Source organism: Schistocerca gregaria, chromosome 2 (genome assembly GCF_023897955.1).
Source record: "Schistocerca gregaria isolate iqSchGreg1 chromosome 2, iqSchGreg1.2, whole genome shotgun sequence".
Lineage (NCBI taxonomy): Eukaryota > Metazoa > Arthropoda > Insecta > Orthoptera > Acrididae > Schistocerca > Schistocerca gregaria.
The window spans coordinates 771,459,995-771,476,295 of NC_064921.1; the positions used below are offsets into that span (position 1 = coordinate 771,459,995).

The 16,301-nt window shown below is 54.4% G+C and overlaps 38 non-coding genes across 38 annotated transcripts; 31 read left to right on the plus strand and 7 right to left on the minus strand.

Annotated features, from left to right (window-relative positions):
• The first annotated feature begins 236 nt into the window (after nucleotides 1–236).
• Trnag-gcc (transfer RNA glycine (anticodon GCC)) lies at nucleotides 237–307 on the plus strand. The gene has a single exon. It is a non-coding gene; the product is annotated as a tRNA-Gly (tRNA).
• Nucleotides 308–688: 381 nt separating this feature from the next.
• Trnam-cau (transfer RNA methionine (anticodon CAU)) lies at nucleotides 689–761 on the plus strand. Its single transcript has one exon. It is a non-coding gene; the product is annotated as a tRNA-Met (tRNA).
• A 296-nt stretch (nucleotides 762–1,057) lies between these two features.
• Nucleotides 1,058–1,129, plus strand: Trnae-uuc (transfer RNA glutamic acid (anticodon UUC)). The gene has a single exon. It is a non-coding gene; the product is annotated as a tRNA-Glu (tRNA).
• Nucleotides 1,130–1,327: 198 nt separating this feature from the next.
• Trnai-aau (transfer RNA isoleucine (anticodon AAU)) lies at nucleotides 1,328–1,401 on the plus strand. Its single transcript has one exon. It is a non-coding gene; the product is annotated as a tRNA-Ile (tRNA).
• Nucleotides 1,402–1,987: 586 nt separating this feature from the next.
• On the minus strand, nucleotides 1,988–2,059 carry Trnag-ucc (transfer RNA glycine (anticodon UCC)). The gene has a single exon. It is a non-coding gene; the product is annotated as a tRNA-Gly (tRNA).
• Nucleotides 2,060–2,400: 341 nt separating this feature from the next.
• On the plus strand, nucleotides 2,401–2,471 carry Trnag-gcc (transfer RNA glycine (anticodon GCC)). Its single transcript has one exon. It is a non-coding gene; the product is annotated as a tRNA-Gly (tRNA).
• Nucleotides 2,472–2,852: 381 nt separating this feature from the next.
• Nucleotides 2,853–2,925, plus strand: Trnam-cau (transfer RNA methionine (anticodon CAU)). The gene has a single exon. It is a non-coding gene; the product is annotated as a tRNA-Met (tRNA).
• A 296-nt stretch (nucleotides 2,926–3,221) lies between these two features.
• Nucleotides 3,222–3,293, plus strand: Trnae-uuc (transfer RNA glutamic acid (anticodon UUC)). The gene has a single exon. It is a non-coding gene; the product is annotated as a tRNA-Glu (tRNA).
• A 198-nt stretch (nucleotides 3,294–3,491) lies between these two features.
• Nucleotides 3,492–3,565, plus strand: Trnai-aau (transfer RNA isoleucine (anticodon AAU)). Its single transcript has one exon. It is a non-coding gene; the product is annotated as a tRNA-Ile (tRNA).
• Nucleotides 3,566–4,151: 586 nt separating this feature from the next.
• Trnag-ucc (transfer RNA glycine (anticodon UCC)) lies at nucleotides 4,152–4,223 on the minus strand. The gene has a single exon. It is a non-coding gene; the product is annotated as a tRNA-Gly (tRNA).
• Nucleotides 4,224–4,564: 341 nt separating this feature from the next.
• Trnag-gcc (transfer RNA glycine (anticodon GCC)) lies at nucleotides 4,565–4,635 on the plus strand. The gene has a single exon. It is a non-coding gene; the product is annotated as a tRNA-Gly (tRNA).
• Nucleotides 4,636–5,016: 381 nt separating this feature from the next.
• Trnam-cau (transfer RNA methionine (anticodon CAU)) lies at nucleotides 5,017–5,089 on the plus strand. Its single transcript has one exon. It is a non-coding gene; the product is annotated as a tRNA-Met (tRNA).
• Nucleotides 5,090–5,385: 296 nt separating this feature from the next.
• Nucleotides 5,386–5,457, plus strand: Trnae-uuc (transfer RNA glutamic acid (anticodon UUC)). The gene has a single exon. It is a non-coding gene; the product is annotated as a tRNA-Glu (tRNA).
• Nucleotides 5,458–5,655: 198 nt separating this feature from the next.
• Nucleotides 5,656–5,729, plus strand: Trnai-aau (transfer RNA isoleucine (anticodon AAU)). The gene has a single exon. It is a non-coding gene; the product is annotated as a tRNA-Ile (tRNA).
• Nucleotides 5,730–6,315: 586 nt separating this feature from the next.
• Nucleotides 6,316–6,387, minus strand: Trnag-ucc (transfer RNA glycine (anticodon UCC)). Its single transcript has one exon. It is a non-coding gene; the product is annotated as a tRNA-Gly (tRNA).
• Nucleotides 6,388–6,728: 341 nt separating this feature from the next.
• Trnag-gcc (transfer RNA glycine (anticodon GCC)) lies at nucleotides 6,729–6,799 on the plus strand. Its single transcript has one exon. It is a non-coding gene; the product is annotated as a tRNA-Gly (tRNA).
• A 381-nt stretch (nucleotides 6,800–7,180) lies between these two features.
• Trnam-cau (transfer RNA methionine (anticodon CAU)) lies at nucleotides 7,181–7,253 on the plus strand. The gene has a single exon. It is a non-coding gene; the product is annotated as a tRNA-Met (tRNA).
• A 296-nt stretch (nucleotides 7,254–7,549) lies between these two features.
• Nucleotides 7,550–7,621, plus strand: Trnae-uuc (transfer RNA glutamic acid (anticodon UUC)). Its single transcript has one exon. It is a non-coding gene; the product is annotated as a tRNA-Glu (tRNA).
• Nucleotides 7,622–7,819: 198 nt separating this feature from the next.
• Trnai-aau (transfer RNA isoleucine (anticodon AAU)) lies at nucleotides 7,820–7,893 on the plus strand. The gene has a single exon. It is a non-coding gene; the product is annotated as a tRNA-Ile (tRNA).
• A 586-nt stretch (nucleotides 7,894–8,479) lies between these two features.
• Nucleotides 8,480–8,551, minus strand: Trnag-ucc (transfer RNA glycine (anticodon UCC)). Its single transcript has one exon. It is a non-coding gene; the product is annotated as a tRNA-Gly (tRNA).
• Nucleotides 8,552–8,892: 341 nt separating this feature from the next.
• On the plus strand, nucleotides 8,893–8,963 carry Trnag-gcc (transfer RNA glycine (anticodon GCC)). Its single transcript has one exon. It is a non-coding gene; the product is annotated as a tRNA-Gly (tRNA).
• A 381-nt stretch (nucleotides 8,964–9,344) lies between these two features.
• Trnam-cau (transfer RNA methionine (anticodon CAU)) lies at nucleotides 9,345–9,417 on the plus strand. The gene has a single exon. It is a non-coding gene; the product is annotated as a tRNA-Met (tRNA).
• Nucleotides 9,418–9,713: 296 nt separating this feature from the next.
• Nucleotides 9,714–9,785, plus strand: Trnae-uuc (transfer RNA glutamic acid (anticodon UUC)). The gene has a single exon. It is a non-coding gene; the product is annotated as a tRNA-Glu (tRNA).
• Nucleotides 9,786–9,983: 198 nt separating this feature from the next.
• Nucleotides 9,984–10,057, plus strand: Trnai-aau (transfer RNA isoleucine (anticodon AAU)). Its single transcript has one exon. It is a non-coding gene; the product is annotated as a tRNA-Ile (tRNA).
• Nucleotides 10,058–10,643: 586 nt separating this feature from the next.
• Nucleotides 10,644–10,715, minus strand: Trnag-ucc (transfer RNA glycine (anticodon UCC)). The gene has a single exon. It is a non-coding gene; the product is annotated as a tRNA-Gly (tRNA).
• Nucleotides 10,716–11,056: 341 nt separating this feature from the next.
• On the plus strand, nucleotides 11,057–11,127 carry Trnag-gcc (transfer RNA glycine (anticodon GCC)). The gene has a single exon. It is a non-coding gene; the product is annotated as a tRNA-Gly (tRNA).
• A 381-nt stretch (nucleotides 11,128–11,508) lies between these two features.
• Nucleotides 11,509–11,581, plus strand: Trnam-cau (transfer RNA methionine (anticodon CAU)). The gene has a single exon. It is a non-coding gene; the product is annotated as a tRNA-Met (tRNA).
• A 296-nt stretch (nucleotides 11,582–11,877) lies between these two features.
• Nucleotides 11,878–11,949, plus strand: Trnae-uuc (transfer RNA glutamic acid (anticodon UUC)). The gene has a single exon. It is a non-coding gene; the product is annotated as a tRNA-Glu (tRNA).
• Nucleotides 11,950–12,147: 198 nt separating this feature from the next.
• Nucleotides 12,148–12,221, plus strand: Trnai-aau (transfer RNA isoleucine (anticodon AAU)). The gene has a single exon. It is a non-coding gene; the product is annotated as a tRNA-Ile (tRNA).
• Nucleotides 12,222–12,797: 576 nt separating this feature from the next.
• On the minus strand, nucleotides 12,798–12,869 carry Trnag-ucc (transfer RNA glycine (anticodon UCC)). The gene has a single exon. It is a non-coding gene; the product is annotated as a tRNA-Gly (tRNA).
• Nucleotides 12,870–13,210: 341 nt separating this feature from the next.
• Nucleotides 13,211–13,281, plus strand: Trnag-gcc (transfer RNA glycine (anticodon GCC)). Its single transcript has one exon. It is a non-coding gene; the product is annotated as a tRNA-Gly (tRNA).
• A 381-nt stretch (nucleotides 13,282–13,662) lies between these two features.
• On the plus strand, nucleotides 13,663–13,735 carry Trnam-cau (transfer RNA methionine (anticodon CAU)). The gene has a single exon. It is a non-coding gene; the product is annotated as a tRNA-Met (tRNA).
• Nucleotides 13,736–14,031: 296 nt separating this feature from the next.
• On the plus strand, nucleotides 14,032–14,103 carry Trnae-uuc (transfer RNA glutamic acid (anticodon UUC)). The gene has a single exon. It is a non-coding gene; the product is annotated as a tRNA-Glu (tRNA).
• Nucleotides 14,104–14,301: 198 nt separating this feature from the next.
• On the plus strand, nucleotides 14,302–14,375 carry Trnai-aau (transfer RNA isoleucine (anticodon AAU)). Its single transcript has one exon. It is a non-coding gene; the product is annotated as a tRNA-Ile (tRNA).
• A 576-nt stretch (nucleotides 14,376–14,951) lies between these two features.
• Nucleotides 14,952–15,023, minus strand: Trnag-ucc (transfer RNA glycine (anticodon UCC)). The gene has a single exon. It is a non-coding gene; the product is annotated as a tRNA-Gly (tRNA).
• Nucleotides 15,024–15,364: 341 nt separating this feature from the next.
• On the plus strand, nucleotides 15,365–15,435 carry Trnag-gcc (transfer RNA glycine (anticodon GCC)). The gene has a single exon. It is a non-coding gene; the product is annotated as a tRNA-Gly (tRNA).
• Nucleotides 15,436–15,816: 381 nt separating this feature from the next.
• Nucleotides 15,817–15,889, plus strand: Trnam-cau (transfer RNA methionine (anticodon CAU)). Its single transcript has one exon. It is a non-coding gene; the product is annotated as a tRNA-Met (tRNA).
• A 296-nt stretch (nucleotides 15,890–16,185) lies between these two features.
• Nucleotides 16,186–16,257, plus strand: Trnae-uuc (transfer RNA glutamic acid (anticodon UUC)). The gene has a single exon. It is a non-coding gene; the product is annotated as a tRNA-Glu (tRNA).
• Nucleotides 16,258–16,301: the final 44 nt, after the last annotated feature.

Below are 16,301 nucleotides of genomic sequence, written 5' to 3' on the forward strand. Positions count from 1 at the left end.
CATCCAGACGCATTCGGACAGCATATCCGCGCACATTTCGCATCCTTTGGCAAGAGTCGGCTCCGGTGACGCAAGAGTACGCAGAGGACCGCGTTCTGGCGGCGATTTTAAGCAGTACAGTGCAGGGTTCAGCGTCTGCAGCATCTTCTCGACAGAATGCTATGGCGCTTGACGACAGTCCCACTTTCCCTCAAGACAACTGCTCGGGAAGCAGCGTGAAGTTGCTACCGGCCGGAGCATCGGTGGTTCAGTGGTAGAATGCTCGCCTGCCACGCGGGCGGCCCGGGTTCGATTCCCGGCCGATGCATCATTTTGCTTTTCCCGCGGTAATGCTGCCGTGTGGCTTGCGCGCTTTACATGCACGATCCACAAGAATGTGTAGCTGGATTCCTTTGAGAAGAACCGAGAACGCAGCACTAGCGGGTCCCCACTGGGACGCTCGCATCATGTTCTACAGACTAGCGTCGGCCTGGCCTCACAAGTTGCTGTGTCCAGGTGCCTCCGAGGCACTGAACTTTAACGACAAGGAGTGCTGCCTATCGTTGCAAAAGCTGCAGCAACACCGCAATTAACTGGGCCGGCAATGGACGTGTAGCAAACAGAACACGTTATCCAGGAAGTACAGTGTCTTCACGTCTAACATTGGGTATGATACTTACCCAGTTTCCAGGACAAGGGGTTCACCGGTGCCTCGGTAGCGCAGTAGGCAGCGTGTAAGTCTCATAATCTTAAGGTCGTGAGTTCGATCCTCACCCGGGGCATTTAATTTTCTGTGACTGATGGTGGTGCTGTTGCTGGGGCCCCAACTTATTTCTTGTTTGTTATCCACAACGCTTCAGCGGGAAAATGTTTACTTCCTGTTATTGCTACTTACAGCTTCCCTTTTTCTCTTCTCCCAGCAGAGCATGAAGCCAAAAGCATTGCTCTGAGACGTTTGAGGTGCGCGCCTTGCCAGTCAGCATGCGCAAAGATGCTCGCAAAGAGAGATGGGCGCCGACGCGGGACTCGGCACGAAATGCGACAAGGGACCGTCCGAACCGTCGAAGAGACGCACAGATCCGGTGTGGTCTAGTGGCTAGGATACCTGGCTTTCACCCAGGAGGCCCGGGTTCGATTCCCGGTACCGGAACGGAATTTTTTCCACACTACTCGTGACAAGTTTGAGCTGTCCGAGCTGCCGTTTCCCGTCCTGCTCGCAATATAGCTACTGTTTCGTGACAGTCAGCAGAATATAGACGAGGGAAGCAGACACACGACGGCCATAGAAATGGTGTATGGCTTCATGCCACACGGTTCCAGCGTAGGCCTGAGCAACTGCATCTGTCGAGGCCCGTTAGCTCAGTTGGTTAGAGCGTCGTGCTAATAACGCGAAGGTCGTGGGTTCGATCCCCCCACGGGCCACTACGCTTTTACTACTACGAAAAGGCAGCGCCGATTTCAGCTGGCGAGTGTGATGACCACCCTGCGTGGAAGTTGACAGAGGTTCCAAACCCGACCTGTCGGGAAGCGCTACAGCATTCACTCGCCAATGGCCATAGTGTGCACAAAACACTGGTTCTCAACCGATAAAGAGAAAACGAAAGGAAATGTCCGATTGCCGATGCGTAACAACTTTGGCCCTTGTCAGTACTTGGGCGGGTAAGTGCATCGGAACACAGGGTACTGTCGGCAGTTTTACTTCCTATTTTTCTTTCTCCTTTGTTTTCGGAGCCACAGCCCGATTCGGTCAGGGAGACGCCACCGTGAAATGAAGGGGCGTGCTGTGTGTCCATCGCCTCGCCTCTCCTTACCTCTCTCAGTCGTTTCTCGTGCTTGTTGTTTTGATATAGGCCGATTTGAGAGCGTCAGCTCTCGCGTCAGCTCTCGCAAAGTCGAGACAAGTCGAGACACACTACAGGCTGGTCTGCAGCGAGTAACAGGGAGGAAAAAAAAACATTAATTTCAAGGCGCGTGGCAAAAGTACTCAAACGCGAAATTAAAAGCCTGCTGCGGTGGCCGGGAATCGAACCCGGATCAACTGCTTGGAAGGCAACTATGCTGACCATTACACCACCACCGCACAAGCGAGTGCCCCGGCGCCGCACTGTGTCGGCTTCCCGCCTGTCGGCAGCGGCCGAAGGTGGTGGTACCTGGCAGGCGCATTTCGAGGTAGGCTAGGGGAGCACATCCAGACGCATTCGGACAGCATATCCGCGCACATTTCGCATCCTTTGGCAAGAGTCGGCTCCGGTGACGCAAGAGTACGCAGAGGACCGCGTTCTGGCGGCGATTTTAAGCAGTACAGTGCAGGGTTCAGCGTCTGCAGCATCTTCTCGACAGAATGCTATGGCGCTTGACGACAGTCCCACTTTCCCTCAAGACAACTGCTCGGGAAGCAGCGTGAAGTTGCTACCGGCCGGAGCATCGGTGGTTCAGTGGTAGAATGCTCGCCTGCCACGCGGGCGGCCCGGGTTCGATTCCCGGCCGATGCATCATTTTGCTTTTCCCGCGGTAATGCTGCCGTGTGGCTTGCGCGCTTTACATGCACGATCCACAAGAATGTGTAGCTGGATTCCTTTGAGAAGAACCGAGAACGCAGCACTAGCGGGTCCCCACTGGGACGCTCGCATCATGTTCTACAGACTAGCGTCGGCCTGGCCTCACAAGTTGCTGTGTCCAGGTGCCTCCGAGGCACTGAACTTTAACGACAAGGAGTGCTGCCTATCGTTGCAAAAGCTGCAGCAACACCGCAATTAACTGGGCCGGCAATGGACGTGTAGCAAACAGAACACGTTATCCAGGAAGTACAGTGTCTTCACGTCTAACATTGGGTATGATACTTACCCAGTTTCCAGGACAAGGGGTTCACCGGTGCCTCGGTAGCGCAGTAGGCAGCGTGTAAGTCTCATAATCTTAAGGTCGTGAGTTCGATCCTCACCCGGGGCATTTAATTTTCTGTGACTGATGGTGGTGCTGTTGCTGGGGCCCCAACTTATTTCTTGTTTGTTATCCACAACGCTTCAGCGGGAAAATGTTTACTTCCTGTTATTGCTACTTACAGCTTCCCTTTTTCTCTTCTCCCAGCAGAGCATGAAGCCAAAAGCATTGCTCTGAGACGTTTGAGGTGCGCGCCTTGCCAGTCAGCATGCGCAAAGATGCTCGCAAAGAGAGATGGGCGCCGACGCGGGACTCGGCACGAAATGCGACAAGGGACCGTCCGAACCGTCGAAGAGACGCACAGATCCGGTGTGGTCTAGTGGCTAGGATACCTGGCTTTCACCCAGGAGGCCCGGGTTCGATTCCCGGTACCGGAACGGAATTTTTTCCACACCACTCGTGACAAGTTTGAGCTGTCCGAGCTGCCGTTTCCCGTCCTGCTCGCAATATAGCTACTGTTTCGTGACAGTCAGCAGAATATAGACGAGGGAAGCAGACACACGACGGCCATAGAAATGGTGTATGGCTTCATGCCACACGGTTCCAGCGTAGGCCTGAGCAACTGCATCTGTCGAGGCCCGTTAGCTCAGTTGGTTAGAGCGTCGTGCTAATAACGCGAAGGTCGTGGGTTCGATCCCCCCACGGGCCACTACGCTTTTACTACTACGAAAAGGCAGCGCCGATTTCAGCTGGCGAGTGTGATGACCACCCTGCGTGGAAGTTGACAGAGGTTCCAAACCCGACCTGTCGGGAAGCGCTACAGCATTCACTCGCCAATGGCCATAGTGTGCACAAAACACTGGTTCTCAACCGATAAAGAGAAAACGAAAGGAAATGTCCGATTGCCGATGCGTAACAACTTTGGCCCTTGTCAGTACTTGGGCGGGTAAGTGCATCGGAACACAGGGTACTGTCGGCAGTTTTACTTCCTATTTTTCTTTCTCCTTTGTTTTCGGAGCCACAGCCCGATTCGGTCAGGGAGACGCCACCGTGAAATGAAGGGGCGTGCTGTGTGTCCATCGCCTCGCCTCTCCTTACCTCTCTCAGTCGTTTCTCGTGCTTGTTGTTTTGATATAGGCCGATTTGAGAGCGTCAGCTCTCGCGTCAGCTCTCGCAAAGTCGAGACAAGTCGAGACACACTACAGGCTGGTCTGCAGCGAGTAACAGGGAGGAAAAAAAAACATTAATTTCAAGGCGCGTGGCAAAAGTACTCAAACGCGAAATTAAAAGCCTGCTGCGGTGGCCGGGAATCGAACCCGGATCAACTGCTTGGAAGGCAACTATGCTGACCATTACACCACCACCGCACAAGCGAGTGCCCCGGCGCCGCACTGTGTCGGCTTCCCGCCTGTCGGCAGCGGCCGAAGGTGGTGGTACCTGGCAGGCGCATTTCGAGGTAGGCTAGGGGAGCACATCCAGACGCATTCGGACAGCATATCCGCGCACATTTCGCATCCTTTGGCAAGAGTCGGCTCCGGTGACGCAAGAGTACGCAGAGGACCGCGTTCTGGCGGCGATTTTAAGCAGTACAGTGCAGGGTTCAGCGTCTGCAGCATCTTCTCGACAGAATGCTATGGCGCTTGACGACAGTCCCACTTTCCCTCAAGACAACTGCTCGGGAAGCAGCGTGAAGTTGCTACCGGCCGGAGCATCGGTGGTTCAGTGGTAGAATGCTCGCCTGCCACGCGGGCGGCCCGGGTTCGATTCCCGGCCGATGCATCATTTTGCTTTTCCCGCGGTAATGCTGCCGTGTGGCTTGCGCGCTTTACATGCACGATCCACAAGAATGTGTAGCTGGATTCCTTTGAGAAGAACCGAGAACGCAGCACTAGCGGGTCCCCACTGGGACGCTCGCATCATGTTCTACAGACTAGCGTCGGCCTGGCCTCACAAGTTGCTGTGTCCAGGTGCCTCCGAGGCACTGAACTTTAACGACAAGGAGTGCTGCCTATCGTTGCAAAAGCTGCAGCAACACCGCAATTAACTGGGCCGGCAATGGACGTGTAGCAAACAGAACACGTTATCCAGGAAGTACAGTGTCTTCACGTCTAACATTGGGTATGATACTTACCCAGTTTCCAGGACAAGGGGTTCACCGGTGCCTCGGTAGCGCAGTAGGCAGCGTGTAAGTCTCATAATCTTAAGGTCGTGAGTTCGATCCTCACCCGGGGCATTTAATTTTCTGTGACTGATGGTGGTGCTGTTGCTGGGGCCCCAACTTATTTCTTGTTTGTTATCCACAACGCTTCAGCGGGAAAATGTTTACTTCCTGTTATTGCTACTTACAGCTTCCCTTTTTCTCTTCTCCCAGCAGAGCATGAAGCCAAAAGCATTGCTCTGAGACGTTTGAGGTGCGCGCCTTGCCAGTCAGCATGCGCAAAGATGCTCGCAAAGAGAGATGGGCGCCGACGCGGGACTCGGCACGAAATGCGACAAGGGACCGTCCGAACCGTCGAAGAGACGCACAGATCCGGTGTGGTCTAGTGGCTAGGATACCTGGCTTTCACCCAGGAGGCCCGGGTTCGATTCCCGGTACCGGAACGGAATTTTTTCCACACCACTCGTGACAAGTTTGAGCTGTCCGAGCTGCCGTTTCCCGTCCTGCTCGCAATATAGCTACTGTTTCGTGACAGTCAGCAGAATATAGACGAGGGAAGCAGACACACGACGGCCATAGAAATGGTGTATGGCTTCATGCCACACGGTTCCAGCGTAGGCCTGAGCAACTGCATCTGTCGAGGCCCGTTAGCTCAGTTGGTTAGAGCGTCGTGCTAATAACGCGAAGGTCGTGGGTTCGATCCCCCCACGGGCCACTACGCTTTTACTACTACGAAAAGGCAGCGCCGATTTCAGCTGGCGAGTGTGATGACCACCCTGCGTGGAAGTTGACAGAGGTTCCAAACCCGACCTGTCGGGAAGCGCTACAGCATTCACTCGCCAATGGCCATAGTGTGCACAAAACACTGGTTCTCAACCGATAAAGAGAAAACGAAAGGAAATGTCCGATTGCCGATGCGTAACAACTTTGGCCCTTGTCAGTACTTGGGCGGGTAAGTGCATCGGAACACAGGGTACTGTCGGCAGTTTTACTTCCTATTTTTCTTTCTCCTTTGTTTTCGGAGCCACAGCCCGATTCGGTCAGGGAGACGCCACCGTGAAATGAAGGGGCGTGCTGTGTGTCCATCGCCTCGCCTCTCCTTACCTCTCTCAGTCGTTTCTCGTGCTTGTTGTTTTGATATAGGCCGATTTGAGAGCGTCAGCTCTCGCGTCAGCTCTCGCAAAGTCGAGACAAGTCGAGACACACTACAGGCTGGTCTGCAGCGAGTAACAGGGAGGAAAAAAAAACATTAATTTCAAGGCGCGTGGCAAAAGTACTCAAACGCGAAATTAAAAGCCTGCTGCGGTGGCCGGGAATCGAACCCGGATCAACTGCTTGGAAGGCAACTATGCTGACCATTACACCACCACCGCACAAGCGAGTGCCCCGGCGCCGCACTGTGTCGGCTTCCCGCCTGTCGGCAGCGGCCGAAGGTGGTGGTACCTGGCAGGCGCATTTCGAGGTAGGCTAGGGGAGCACATCCAGACGCATTCGGACAGCATATCCGCGCACATTTCGCATCCTTTGGCAAGAGTCGGCTCCGGTGACGCAAGAGTACGCAGAGGACCGCGTTCTGGCGGCGATTTTAAGCAGTACAGTGCAGGGTTCAGCGTCTGCAGCATCTTCTCGACAGAATGCTATGGCGCTTGACGACAGTCCCACTTTCCCTCAAGACAACTGCTCGGGAAGCAGCGTGAAGTTGCTACCGGCCGGAGCATCGGTGGTTCAGTGGTAGAATGCTCGCCTGCCACGCGGGCGGCCCGGGTTCGATTCCCGGCCGATGCATCATTTTGCTTTTCCCGCGGTAATGCTGCCGTGTGGCTTGCGCGCTTTACATGCACGATCCACAAGAATGTGTAGCTGGATTCCTTTGAGAAGAACCGAGAACGCAGCACTAGCGGGTCCCCACTGGGACGCTCGCATCATGTTCTACAGACTAGCGTCGGCCTGGCCTCACAAGTTGCTGTGTCCAGGTGCCTCCGAGGCACTGAACTTTAACGACAAGGAGTGCTGCCTATCGTTGCAAAAGCTGCAGCAACACCGCAATTAACTGGGCCGGCAATGGACGTGTAGCAAACAGAACACGTTATCCAGGAAGTACAGTGTCTTCACGTCTAACATTGGGTATGATACTTACCCAGTTTCCAGGACAAGGGGTTCACCGGTGCCTCGGTAGCGCAGTAGGCAGCGTGTAAGTCTCATAATCTTAAGGTCGTGAGTTCGATCCTCACCCGGGGCATTTAATTTTCTGTGACTGATGGTGGTGCTGTTGCTGGGGCCCCAACTTATTTCTTGTTTGTTATCCACAACGCTTCAGCGGGAAAATGTTTACTTCCTGTTATTGCTACTTACAGCTTCCCTTTTTCTCTTCTCCCAGCAGAGCATGAAGCCAAAAGCATTGCTCTGAGACGTTTGAGGTGCGCGCCTTGCCAGTCAGCATGCGCAAAGATGCTCGCAAAGAGAGATGGGCGCCGACGCGGGACTCGGCACGAAATGCGACAAGGGACCGTCCGAACCGTCGAAGAGACGCACAGATCCGGTGTGGTCTAGTGGCTAGGATACCTGGCTTTCACCCAGGAGGCCCGGGTTCGATTCCCGGTACCGGAACGGAATTTTTTCCACACCACTCGTGACAAGTTTGAGCTGTCCGAGCTGCCGTTTCCCGTCCTGCTCGCAATATAGCTACTGTTTCGTGACAGTCAGCAGAATATAGACGAGGGAAGCAGACACACGACGGCCATAGAAATGGTGTATGGCTTCATGCCACACGGTTCCAGCGTAGGCCTGAGCAACTGCATCTGTCGAGGCCCGTTAGCTCAGTTGGTTAGAGCGTCGTGCTAATAACGCGAAGGTCGTGGGTTCGATCCCCCCACGGGCCACTACGCTTTTACTACTACGAAAAGGCAGCGCCGATTTCAGCTGGCGAGTGTGATGACCACCCTGCGTGGAAGTTGACAGAGGTTCCAAACCCGACCTGTCGGGAAGCGCTACAGCATTCACTCGCCAATGGCCATAGTGTGCACAAAACACTGGTTCTCAACCGATAAAGAGAAAACGAAAGGAAATGTCCGATTGCCGATGCGTAACAACTTTGGCCCTTGTCAGTACTTGGGCGGGTAAGTGCATCGGAACACAGGGTACTGTCGGCAGTTTTACTTCCTATTTTTCTTTCTCCTTTGTTTTCGGAGCCACAGCCCGATTCGGTCAGGGAGACGCCACCGTGAAATGAAGGGGCGTGCTGTGTGTCCATCGCCTCGCCTCTCCTTACCTCTCTCAGTCGTTTCTCGTGCTTGTTGTTTTGATATAGGCCGATTTGAGAGCGTCAGCTCTCGCGTCAGCTCTCGCAAAGTCGAGACAAGTCGAGACACACTACAGGCTGGTCTGCAGCGAGTAACAGGGAGGAAAAAAAAACATTAATTTCAAGGCGCGTGGCAAAAGTACTCAAACGCGAAATTAAAAGCCTGCTGCGGTGGCCGGGAATCGAACCCGGATCAACTGCTTGGAAGGCAACTATGCTGACCATTACACCACCACCGCACAAGCGAGTGCCCCGGCGCCGCACTGTGTCGGCTTCCCGCCTGTCGGCAGCGGCCGAAGGTGGTGGTACCTGGCAGGCGCATTTCGAGGTAGGCTAGGGGAGCACATCCAGACGCATTCGGACAGCATATCCGCGCACATTTCGCATCCTTTGGCAAGAGTCGGCTCCGGTGACGCAAGAGTACGCAGAGGACCGCGTTCTGGCGGCGATTTTAAGCAGTACAGTGCAGGGTTCAGCGTCTGCAGCATCTTCTCGACAGAATGCTATGGCGCTTGACGACAGTCCCACTTTCCCTCAAGACAACTGCTCGGGAAGCAGCGTGAAGTTGCTACCGGCCGGAGCATCGGTGGTTCAGTGGTAGAATGCTCGCCTGCCACGCGGGCGGCCCGGGTTCGATTCCCGGCCGATGCATCATTTTGCTTTTCCCGCGGTAATGCTGCCGTGTGGCTTGCGCGCTTTACATGCACGATCCACAAGAATGTGTAGCTGGATTCCTTTGAGAAGAACCGAGAACGCAGCACTAGCGGGTCCCCACTGGGACGCTCGCATCATGTTCTACAGACTAGCGTCGGCCTGGCCTCACAAGTTGCTGTGTCCAGGTGCCTCCGAGGCACTGAACTTTAACGACAAGGAGTGCTGCCTATCGTTGCAAAAGCTGCAGCAACACCGCAATTAACTGGGCCGGCAATGGACGTGTAGCAAACAGAACACGTTATCCAGGAAGTACAGTGTCTTCACGTCTAACATTGGGTATGATACTTACCCAGTTTCCAGGACAAAGGGTTCACCGGTGCCTCGGTAGCGCAGTAGGCAGCGCGTAAGTCTCATAATCTTAAGGTCGTGAGTTCGATCCTCACCCGGGGCATTTAATTTTCTGTGACTGATGGTGCTGCTGTTGCTGGGGCCCCAACTTATTTCTTGTTTGTTATCCACAACGCTTCAGCGGGAAAATGTTTACTTCCTGTTATTGCTACTTACAGCTTCCCTTTTTCTCTTCTCCCAGCAGAGCATGAAGCCAAAAGCATTGCTCTGAGACGTTTGAGGTGCGCGCCTTGCCAGTCAGCATGCGCAAAGATGCTCGCAAAGAGAGATGGGCGCCGACGCGGGACTCGGCACGAAATGCGACAAGGGACCGTCCGAACCGTCGAAGAGACGCACAGATCCGGTGTGGTCTAGTGGCTAGGATACCTGGCTTTCACCCAGGAGGCCCGGGTTCGATTCCCGGTACCGGAACGGAATTTTTTCCACACTACTCGTGACAAGTTTGAGCTGTCCGAGCTGCCGTTTCCCGTCCTGCTCGCAATATAGCTACTGTTTCGTGACAGTCAGCAGAATATAGACGAGGGAAGCAGACACACGACGGCCATAGAAATGGTGTATGGCTTCATGCCACACGGTTCCAGCGTAGGCCTGAGCAACTGCATCTGTCGAGGCCCGTTAGCTCAGTTGGTTAGAGCGTCGTGCTAATAACGCGAAGGTCGTGGGTTCGATCCCCCCACGGGCCACTACGCTTTTACTACTACGAAAAGGCAGCGCCGATTTCAGCTGGCGAGTGTGATGACCACCCTGCGTGGAAGTTGACAGAGGTTCCAAACCCGACCTGTCGGGAAGCGCTACAGCATTCACTCGCCAATGGCCATAGTGTGCACAAAACACTGGTTCTCAACCGATAAAGAGAAAACGAAAGGAAATGTCCGATTGCCGATGCGTAACAACTTTGGCCCTTGTCAGTACTTGGGCGGGTAAGTGCATCGGAACACAGGGTACTGTCGGCAGTTTTACTTCCTATTTTTCTTTCTCCTTTGTTTTCGGAGCCACAGCCCGATTCGGTCAGGGAGACGCCACCGTGAAATGAAGGGGCGTGCTGTGTGTCCATCGCCTCGCCTCTCCTTACCTCTCTCAGTCGTTTCTCGTGCTTGTTGTTTTGATATAGGCCGATTTGAGAGCGTCAGCTCTCGCGTCAGCTCTCGCAAAGTCGAGACAAGTCGAGACACACTACAGGCTGGTCTGCAGCGAGTAACAGGGAGGAAAAAAAAACATTAATTTCAAGGCGCGTGGCAAAAGTACTCAAACGCGAAATTAAAAGCCTGCTGCGGTGGCCGGGAATCGAACCCGGATCAACTGCTTGGAAGGCAACTATGCTGACCATTACACCACCACCGCACAAGCGAGTGCCCCGGCGCCGCACTGTGTCGGCTTCCCGCCTGTCGGCAGCGGCCGAAGGTGGTGGTACCTGGCAGGCGCATTTCGAGGTAGGCTAGGGGAGCACATCCAGACGCATTCGGACAGCATATCCGCGCACATTTCGCATCCTTTGGCAAGAGTCGGCTCCGGTGACGCAAGAGTACGCAGAGGACCGCGTTCTGGCGGCGATTTTAAGCAGTACAGTGCAGGGTTCAGCGTCTGCAGCATCTTCTCGACAGAATGCTATGGCGCTTGACGACAGTCCCACTTTCCCTCAAGACAACTGCTCGGGAAGCAGCGTGAAGTTGCTACCGGCCGGAGCATCGGTGGTTCAGTGGTAGAATGCTCGCCTGCCACGCGGGCGGCCCGGGTTCGATTCCCGGCCGATGCATCATTTTGCTTTTCCCGCGGTAATGCTGCCGTGTGGCTTGCGCGCTTTACATGCACGATCCACAAGAATGTGTAGCTGGATTCCTTTGAGAAGAACCGAGAACGCAGCACTAGCGGGTCCCCACTGGGACGCTCGCATCATGTTCTACAGACTAGCGTCGGCCTGGCCTCACAAGTTGCTGTGTCCAGGTGCCTCCGAGGCACTGAACTTTAACGACAAGGAGTGCTGCCTATCGTTGCAAAAGCTGCAGCAACACCGCAATTAACTGGGCCGGCAATGGACGTGTAGCAAACAGAACACGTTATCCAGGAAGTACAGTGTCTTCACGTCTAACATTGGGTATGATACTTACCCAGTTTCCAGGACAAAGGGTTCACCGGTGCCTCGGTAGCGCAGTAGGCAGCGCGTAAGTCTCATAATCTTAAGGTCGTGAGTTCGATCCTCACCCGGGGCATTTAATTTTCTGTGACTGATGGTGGTGCTGTTGCTGGGGCCCCAACTTATTTCTTGTTTGTTATCCACAACGCTTCAGCGGGAAAATGTTTACTTCCTGTTATTGCTACTTACAGCTTCCCTTTTTCTCTTCTCCCAGCAGAGCATGAAGCCAAAAGCATTGCTCTGAGACGTTTGAGGTGCGCGCCTTGCCAGTCAGCATGCGCAAAGATGCTCGCAAAGAGAGATGGGCGCCGACGCGGGACTCGGCACGAAATGCGACAAGGGACCGTCCGAACCGTCGAAGAGACGCACAGATCCGGTGTGGTCTAGTGGCTAGGATACCTGGCTTTCACCCAGGAGGCCCGGGTTCGATTCCCGGTACCGGAACGGAATTTTTTCCACACTACTCGTGACAAGTTTGAGCTGTCCGAGCTGCCGTTTCCCGTCCTGCTCGCAATATAGCTACTGTTTCGTGACAGTCAGCAGAATATAGACGAGGGAAGCAGACACACGACGGCCATAGAAATGGTGTATGGCTTCATGCCACACGGTTCCAGCGTAGGCCTGAGCAACTGCATCTGTCGAGGCCCGTTAGCTCAGTTGGTTAGAGCGTCGTGCTAATAACGCGAAGGTCGTGGGTTCGATCCCCCCACGGGCCACTACGCTTTTACTACTACGAAAAGGCAGCGCCGATTTCAGCTGGCGAGTGTGATGACCACCCTGCGTGGAAGTTGACAGAGGTTCCAAACCCGACCTGTCGGGAAGCGCTACAGCATTCACTCGCCAATGGCCATAGTGTGCACAAAACACTGGTTCTCAACCGATAAAGAGAAAACGAAAGGAAATGTCCGATTGCCGATGCGTAACAACTTTGGCCCTTGTCAGTACTTGGGCGGGTAAGTGCATCGGAACACAGGGTACTGTCGGCAGTTTTACTTCCTATTTTTCTTTCTCCTTTGTTTTCGGAGCCACAGCCCGATTCGGTCAGGGAGACGCCACCGTGAAATGAAGGGGCGTGCTGTGTGTCCATCGCCTCGCCTCTCCTTACCTCTCTCAGTCGTTTCTCGTGCTTGTTGTTTTGATATAGGCCGATTTGAGAGCGTCAGCTCTCGCGTCAGCTCTCGCAAAGTCGAGACACACTACAGGCTGGTCTGCAGCGAGTAACAGGGAGGAAAAAAAAACATTAATTTCAAGGCGCGTGGCAAAAGTACTCAAACGCGAAATTAAAAGCCTGCTGCGGTGGCCGGGAATCGAACCCGGATCAACTGCTTGGAAGGCAACTATGCTGACCATTACACCACCACCGCACAAGCGAGTGCCCCGGCGCCGCACTGTGTCGGCTTCCCGCCTGTCGGCAGCGGCCGAAGGTGGTGGTACCTGGCAGGCGCATTTCGAGGTAGGCTAGGGGAGCACATCCAGACGCATTCGGACAGCATATCCGCGCACATTTCGCATCCTTTGGCAAGAGTCGGCTCCGGTGACGCAAGAGTACGCAGAGGACCGCGTTCTGGCGGCGATTTTAAGCAGTACAGTGCAGGGTTCAGCGTCTGCAGCATCTTCTCGACAGAATGCTATGGTGCTTGACGACAGTCCCACTTTCCCTCAAGACAACTGCTCGGGAAGCAGCGTGAAGTTGCTACCGGCCGGAGCATCGGTGGTTCAGTGGTAGAATGCTCGCCTGCCACGCGGGCGGCCCGGGTTCGATTCCCGGCCGATGCATCATTTTGCTTTTCCCGCGGTAATGCTGCCGTGTGGCTTGCGCGCTTTACATGCACGATCCACAAGAATGTGTAGCTGGATTCCTTTGAGAAGAACCTAGAACGCAGCACTAGCGGGTCCCCACTGGGACGCTCGCATCATGTTCTACAGACTAGCGTCGGCCTGGCCTCACAAGTTGCTGTGTCCAGGTGCCTCCGAGGCACTGAACTTTAACGACAAGGAGTGCTGCCTATCGTTGCAAAAGCTGCAGCAACACCGCAATTAACTGGGCCGGCAATGGACGTGTAGCAAACAGAACACGTTATCCAGGAAGTACAGTGTCTTCACGTCTAACATTGGGTATGATACTTACCCAGTTTCCAGGACAAAGGGTTCACCGGTGCCTCGGTAGCGCAGTAGGCAGCGCGTAAGTCTCATAATCTTAAGGTCGTGAGTTCGATCCTCACCCGGGGCATTTAATTTTCTGTGACTGATGGTGCTGCTGTTGCTGGGGCCCCAACTTATTTCTTGTTTGTTATCCACAACGCTTCAGCGGGAAAATGTTTACTTCCTGTTATTGCTACTTACAGCTTCCCTTTTTCTCTTCTCCCAGCAGAGCATGAAGCCAAAAGCATTGCTCTGAGACGTTTGAGGTGCGCGCCTTGCCAGTCAGCATGCGCAAAGATGCTCGCAAAGAGAGATGGGCGCCGACGCGGGACTCGGCACGAAATGCGACAAGGGACCGTCCGAACCGTCGAAGAGACGCACAGATCCGGTGTGGTCTAGTGGCTAGGATACCTGGCTTTCACCCAGGAGGCCCGGGTTCGATTCCCGGTACCGGAACGGAATTTTTTCCACACTACTCGTGACAAGTTTGAGCTGTCCGAGCTGCCGTTTCCCGTCCTGCTCGCAATATAGCTACTGTTTCGTGACAGTCAGCAGAATATAGACGAGGGAAGCAGACACACGACGGCCATAGAAATGGTGTATGGCTTCATGCCACACGGTTCCAGCGTAGGCCTGAGCAACTGCATCTGTCGAGGCCCGTTAGCTCAGTTGGTTAGAGCGTCGTGCTAATAACGCGAAGGTCGTGGGTTCGATCCCCCCACGGGCCACTACGCTTTTACTACTACGAAAAGGCAGCGCCGATTTCAGCTGGCGAGTGTGATGACCACCCTGCGTGGAAGTTGACAGAGGTTCCAAACCCGACCTGTCGGGAAGCGCTACAGCATTCACTCGCCAATGGCCATAGTGTGCACAAAACACTGGTTCTCAACCGATAAAGAGAAAACGAAAGGAAATGTCCGATTGCCGATGCGTAACAACTTTGGCCCTTGTCAGTACTTGGGCGGGTAAGTGCATCGGAACACAGGGTACTGTCGGCAGTTTTACTTCCTATTTTTCTTTCTCCTTTGTTTTCGGAGCCACAGCCCGATTCGGTCAGGGAGACGCCACCGTGAAATGAAGGGGCGTGCTGTGTGTCCATCGCCTCGCCTCTCCTTACCTCTCTCAGTCGTTTCTCGTGCTTGTTGTTTTGATATAGGCCGATTTGAGAGCGTCAGCTCTCGCGTCAGCTCTCGCAAAGTCGAGACACACTACAGGCTGGTCTGCAGCGAGTAACAGGGAGGAAAAAAAAACATTAATTTCAAGGCGCGTGGCAAAAGTACTCAAACGCGAAATTAAAAGCCTGCTGCGGTGGCCGGGAATCGAACCCGGATCAACTGCTTGGAAGGCAACTATGCTGACCATTACACCACCACCGCACAAGCGAGTGCCCCGGCGCCGCACTGTGTCGGCTTCCCGCCTGTCGGCAGCGGCCGAAGGTGGTGGTACCTGGCAGGCGCATTTCGAGGTAGGCTAGGGGAGCACATCCAGACGCATTCGGACAGCATATCCGCGCACATTTCGCATCCTTTGGCAAGAGTCGGCTCCGGTGACGCAAGAGTACGCAGAGGACCGCGTTCTGGCGGCGATTTTAAGCAGTACAGTGCAGGGTTCAGCGTCTGCAGCATCTTCTCGACAGAATGCTATGGCGCTTGACGACAGTCCCACTTTCCCTCAAGACAACTGCTCGGGAAGCAGCGTGAAGTTGCTACCGGCCGGAGCATCGGTGGTTCAGTGGTAGAATGCTCGCCTGCCACGCGGGCGGCCCGGGTTCGATTCCCGGCCGATGCATCATTTTGCTTTTCCCGCGGTAATGCTGCCGTGTGGCTTGCGCGCTTTACATGCACGATCCACAAGAATGTGTAGCTGGATTCCTTTGAGAAGAACCTAGAACGCAGCACTAGCGGGTCCCCACTGGGACGCTCGCATCATGTTCTACAGACTAGCGTCGGCCTGGCCTCACAAGTTGCTGTGTCCAGGTGCCTCCGAGGCACTGAACTTTAACGACAAGGAGTGCTGCCTATCGTTGCAAAAGCTGCAGCAACACCGCAATTAACTGGGCCGGCAATGGACGTGTAGCAAACAGAACACGTTATCCAGGAAGTACAGTGTCTTCACGTCTAACATTGGGTATGATACTTACCCAGTTTCCAGGACAAAGGGTTCACCGGTGCCTCGGTAGCGCAGTAGGCAGCGCGTAAGTCTCATAATCTTAAGGTCGTGAGTTCGATCCTCACCCGGGGCATTTAATTTTCTGTGACTGATGGTGCTGCTGTTGCTGGGGCCCCAACTTATTTCTTGTTTGTTATCCACAACGCTTCAGCGGGAAAATGTTTACTTCCTGTTATTGCTACTTACAGCTTCCCTTTTTCTCTTCTCCCAGCAGAGCATGAAGCCAAAAGCATTGCTCTGAGACGTTTGAGGTGCGCGCCTTGCCAGTCAGCATGCGCAAAGATGCTCGCAAAGAGAGATGGGCGCCGACGCGGGACTCGGCACGAAATGCGACAAGGGACCGTCCGAACCGTCGAAGAGACGCACAGATCCGGTGTGGTCTAGTGGCTAGGATACCTGGCTTTCACCCAGGAGGCCCGGGTTCGATTCCCGGTACCGGAACGGAATTTTTTCCACACTACTCGTGACAAGTTTGAGCTGTCCGA